Genomic DNA, 6,090 nt, shown 5'->3' on the forward strand with positions numbered 1-6,090 from the left:
ATTTCATCCCTCCCCTACACTCTCTCCTCATAACCGCCTACCTTGCCTTCCCACCTCCCCTTCTCCCATTCTGACTCATACTGAAATCCCAGTGAGCCTCCTCAACCCCCCTCACCACTCCCCCCCACCCTCACCCCTCCGCTCTCATTTGTGTTTTCTCTCCCTTTGATTGCCAAGCTGGCTCGAACGCGATGAGCAGGGCAAGAGAGAATGAGCAAATGAAAAAGATAGAGAGAGGGAGAGAGGAGCGGTGGGATGGAGACAGGGAGAGGAGGAGGAGGAGGACTCTGCTGCCAAACGTGCCCGTAATGAGGATTCTGTCAAAGGAGAGCAGGGGAGGAGGAGAGTGCGTGTGTGTGTAGTGTTGGTGGTGGTGGTGGTGGGGGTGTGTGTTGGAGGGAGATGGAGGTTTGGAAAGAGTGGGTGTTTATTAGTGAAACCCCTCTCGCCCCCGCGTCGTTACCTCCACTGTCTCTGTGCTCCTCTTGCCTGCAAGATTTGTGAGATCGCAAACCCACAGTCACAGTCACACACAGCAGCAACTCCACATCCACCCACCCACCCACCCACCCACACACACACACACACACACACACACACACACACACACACACACACACACACACACACACACACACACACACACGCCTTAGCAGAGACAGATTCTGTGAACCCTTTTCTACTCACAAACTTTTAATATGTGTTAATATATGAGGAGGGAACACGCGTGTAGTGGCGTACGTACCTCCTCAGTGACATGTGTTCGTCAGCCTCTGGAGCTGATTAAATGGCTCCAGCTAAATTGACTTACCTGAGATGCACATGACAAGATTATTCCCGTGATTTCATTACATTTACAGAGCATCTGTGGCAAAGGATGCCCACATGGGCTGTCCTTTTGCAAAGTCATATGCCGTCTCGTCTCATCTGCTGTAACTCCAACAGTGACTCACACAAAACTTCACAACATTATGCCAAAGTCATATGCTGAATGTAATCAACATGCAGTGCCAGCTGTACGTGTGTGTGTGTGTATGTGGAGCGTGGGCGCATGTGTTGGAGGGGGGATGTCAGTGTTAGAGTGAGTGAGTGCATCTGTTTGAGTTCAGCGTGAGGATCTTTGGAATTTTCTGTGCAACTCACCAGGAATAGTTGAAGCAGCATATGTGTCTGTGTTTATGTGTCAAAGCCCATGACATGTCCTTTATCATGTGTCTTACACATACATAACCTTGTGAAGATGAAGTTTGACTTTCAGTGTGAGTGAACGTCTCAAAATCAGTTGGAGAAAAACTCACTGACCTGTGGGACAGTCATAACAGACTCATGCCACACATTCAGTTCACAGTTACTGTGTTTCAAGGACACAAATATCTGCAACACATTCTCACTCCCAAAGCATCAAATATGGATGCTTTGTCAGTGGCCCTACACATCAAACTATGACACTCTACGTACCCTCCAGTGTCAGTTTTGGACACTCAGAGACAGCCTGTCAGTTGACACTTGTTACATGTAATGTGTCTTTTCAAAATAAACCTTTTGTTTTCAAGGGAAATATAAATGCATACAATCTCTTTTCAAAATAAACCCAGCATGTAGGAAAAATCTTCATTTTAGGTTTAATTCCATAAGCCCAGTTCAGACCAAAGACTCGCCACAAGACAAAACCATTTAAGAACGTTGTAGAGAAAAGTCGCAGCAGTGTGAACTGGCCGTCTGAGCTCGACTCAAGCCGGCTGATGATGTCACCGGCAGCTGGTTTTAGAACACAAAGCACATCACCTGTTTCTACAGCCATGGCAGGTGCTCCGTCCCCACTGAGCCCTCTGTTTCCATCTTCATGGTGTGCTGGTGTCAGATGGTGGGTCGCTGCTGCTGATCGCTGTATGTGCTTATGCCCCCTCCAACACACACACACATTCTCATTGAGTAACTAATTGGTGCTGCTTACTTTTATTATTGTGGCGTATTTATTATGAACATAGTCCTTCTGATGCTCGTTTTGTTTTTGTTTTTTGCAGTTTCATCACTACTACAAATGCTGCTGTATCCAGTATCTCACTATCACTATTCTCATTCATATTTTAAGAAGCTGCAAATTATATTCAGCCACATAATAAACCTGAAAAGCTGGAAATCAGAACAGAAATACAGAGTGTTGTTGCACAGAGATGATACACCGTCTCATCTAGTTGCATTAGTGTGAACCAGCGGGTTTTTAGAACATTGCAGAAAGGCGCATTGCAAGTAGTTGCCTGTTTCAATTCGACTCGTCGCAAATCTTTGGTCTGAACTGGGCTTTAGGTTCAGGCATAAAATCCTGTTGTAAGATTAAGAAAAAAAACATAATGATTTGGCTGTTAAAGTACATTTGTCACTAACGTAATGTTACGTCATTTGACATGTCGCTAGCTTAGTATGCTACACATACTAACATACTACATTGTTATTAAAATGACTCAACTGACATTTGCTTTCATACTGGACACGAACAGCTGTCTCCTGGGTGAAAGTCTAGAGTTTGCTTGATGCATGCCCTTCCGCTCCCGCCGGCCTAATGCAGACTTCATCACTCTCTATACTAAGGCACTTGCTCTGAGTGTCAAAAAATGCTGCCAACAGGTACGTCTCATATTGTACTAAAGGGTGCCTATGTGTGTCAGTATCTGACACCAACAGCCACTGACTAAGCGTCAGTATTGGACGAGTTGGGAGTGAGAATGTGTTGATTTAAAAAGAACAATCAGTTAAAGGTCCAGGGTGTAGGATTTAGAGGCATGTATTGGAAGGAATGGAATATAATATTCATAACTATGTTTTTATTACCGTAGAGGGAGTGTTACAATATCTACATATGGAGCGAGTCTGCCATGTTGTTTCTACAGTAGACCAGAACAGACAAACCAAACTCTAGGGCAATTAGAGTTTTTGCGTCAGCCACTGTAGTTCTCCCACACGCTTGGCACAAGGGGGAGTTTCAGTTGGTTGCAGTCTGCAATCTCACTGCTGGATGCCAGTAAATCTGACACACTACACCTTTGAAACATAACATTTAAGAGCCTGTAAATCACATATGGTTTATATATACACAACCAACTGTTATTTTCTTGATTAATTTAGCTGCTTGGTTTATGAAATGATAAAAAGAATGGTGAAAAATATTGATCAGTGATTCTCAAAGCCCAAAATGACATCCTCAAATGTCTCATTTCATCCACAACCCAAAGGTATTCAGTGGAGTAAAGACACAAGATGATATTCACATTTGAGAAGCAGGAGTCAGAGAATTTTTGACTTTTTCTGACTTTTTTGTGGAAAACAATTACTCAAACCGATGATTGATTATCAAATTAGATGGCAATCAATTTAATAGCTGACAAATAATTGAGACACCATGATACTGGAAGCTACTCTTGAACGCAGCATTCTCTGCTACACCCAAACATTTGCTGTGTTCAAATGGGGTCATGTTTACCCTGTTCTCCAGTAGAGTCCATATGAGCGCCCATGTGTTGTGGTATTCACAACCTCGTAAGCAGGAATTTTCCGAGAGCCCTGAGTTCACAACTTTGTGTACACATCTTCCCACGTCACAAACACGAGCTCACAACTTCCATTCGAGTGCACCAATTGTTCAAACATAAAACACTACTGTGAGGATCCCAACCAAGGTTTTAAAAGATAACAATCATGTCAGATTGGATTTTGGCAGCACAAGAAATGTACATCTGTGATGGAAAATTCCAGCCAAGACACAGCTTCAGTGGAGAGTTGAAGCAAGCTAAGACAGAATATATACTGACGAGGATACAGTCACAGTGTGGAATAAGGTGATTTCAACAACCCTGAAGTTACATACAACACCTGTTTGCTAAGTACTGTCAGTGCACAACCTTGGCAGGAGTCATGAAATATAGTTTTAGTCCTTGATTAAGATATTCAGTAAAACTTTTAATGAATGAGGTCATGAGATACAGTCACCAGCTTTCAGTTCTACAGTCTGTTACACTCTGCCTTCTTTGTTTAAAATTCTTTCTGTTTGGCTCCTCTGCACTGACACATCACTCCGTGTACTCATATCTCATATTGTCTTTTCACTCATTCTTCCCCTGTCACTCCCTCCATCTCTTTTTGTGAATTATACATTAAAAATCAGTCGAAATGGATATACTCCAAACAGCTAGTGCCAGCAAATATGCGTCACGCAAGCCTCTGGCCTCAGTCTCTCTTTCTCTGTCTTTCTGTCTGTCTCTCCTACACTCACACACGCCTTCCTTCATTTCTGTCTCTCTCACCACTTGTTATGTGGATCCCATTTCAGTCGTCTCACTTTCATCTCCCTGTCATTTTCCTTCTCTTTTATTCGTTACCCTGTTTTTCAACCCCAGCGTTTTCATTCTGCTCCATCCTCAGCCAACAGTGTCCCACTCTTGTCTCCACCTTTCTCTGCTGACTGTATTCCCCCATCTGTCCTCCTCCTCCTCCACTCCAGTCATCTCTAAAAGTCATCTCCTCCCACCTCCCAGCATCCCAGTGGGGGGAGACAGAGAGAGATAGACAGACAGAGCGAGGGAGAGGGAGAAGATGAGATGGGGGCAGGAGACATCGAGATATGATTGGGCTGGAGGAACCCCCTGGTGTCAGAAATTCACCTGCAAAAACTCCCTGCTTCCCCCGCTTTTCTCATCTGTATTCACAGTCTCTCCTCCTCCTGCTCTCTCCTCCTGCATCATGCCTCCTCACCTCTCTCTCTCTCCCTCGCTTCCTCTTTCTCTCTCTGCCTCCCTCCCTCACCACCTCTCCGCCTCCCCCTCTCTGTCCTTCTGTGTCTCTTATCATCCTGCATTGCTCCACCTGCACTGTGGTGCAGCACTGACAATCAGAACTCTGCACACATACACACACGCACACCAGCACACAGGCGCGCACACACACACACACACACACACACACACACACACTTAGAGACTTGCGCACACACACAGGGAGACACACGCCCACCACTTCCGGCAGCCCCCCTCCCTCCCTCGCTCTCTCACACCTCTCCACTGCAGACACGAAACATTCTACAACCCCTGGTGTGCCAGTGCTTCATCAAGAGACACTGCTAGCATTACATCAAAACAGTAATCTGCATTCACACACAATGTGGCTCAAGTTACAATCGGAATAAGAGGATTATAATGATACATGTCATCTCAATTCAGTGCCTCACATATGAAATTCATTAATAAAAGACAGTAATTGACAACAATAATAAAATAAGATAACACAGTGAGAGTTAAACAAACATGTAAGTGTGTAATTTGCCCAATTCTTTCTCTTCTGCCTGCGTGCTTTGTGATCTGGGGATATACAGTACTGTAGCACACAAGTTAGACGAGAGTAACTTCTGTTACTGTAAGAAGTAACCTACACACACACACACACACACACACACACACACAAACACAAACACACACACACACATACACACACAAGTATATGTAGACATTCCTGATTACTATGCCAAAGAAGTGAGCCATCCAGCACCTTGGCTGAATAATTTAGTGACATGATGAAGGAGCCTGTATGAGAAAAGAGGAGGTTTGGCTCTGGATGAAGAAAGAATCATGTGTGGGAGATTTATAGGAAGGACACAAGACTCTGTCCCTTTAATTTGGTGTTGCTAGGGAAATGAAGCTGTTTACTCTAGCGTCAGCCACACACCGAAGATGTCTGCCTGAACTCTCCATGCACCCCCTTCACATGCACACACACGTACATATGCACAGTCTTTCTGTGTATGTTCCTGTCATTTGTTTCAGCAGCCCCACAGGTCCCCCTCCTCGTGCAATTTGTCACCTCACATCAAAGTCATTCAAAAAGACATTAGAGCAAAGGTGTGATGAGGAGGACATGTTGCACTTCATTAATATGAAATTACTAAGTTGGCAGACAAAAGTAGAAGGAGAAAGTTCGTTGTTGGGCCAATCCAAAGGGTTATAGGACAGCTGAGCTACAAATGGGAACAAGTAATCCATCCTGACATCTAGTGGCTATTGTGTGGAACTGAGGGTGTGTATGTATGTAGGATATCTGTCTGTC

Source organism: Epinephelus fuscoguttatus, linkage group LG12 (genome assembly GCF_011397635.1).
Source record: "Epinephelus fuscoguttatus linkage group LG12, E.fuscoguttatus.final_Chr_v1".
Classification (NCBI taxonomy): Eukaryota; Metazoa; Chordata; class Actinopteri; order Perciformes; family Serranidae; genus Epinephelus; species Epinephelus fuscoguttatus.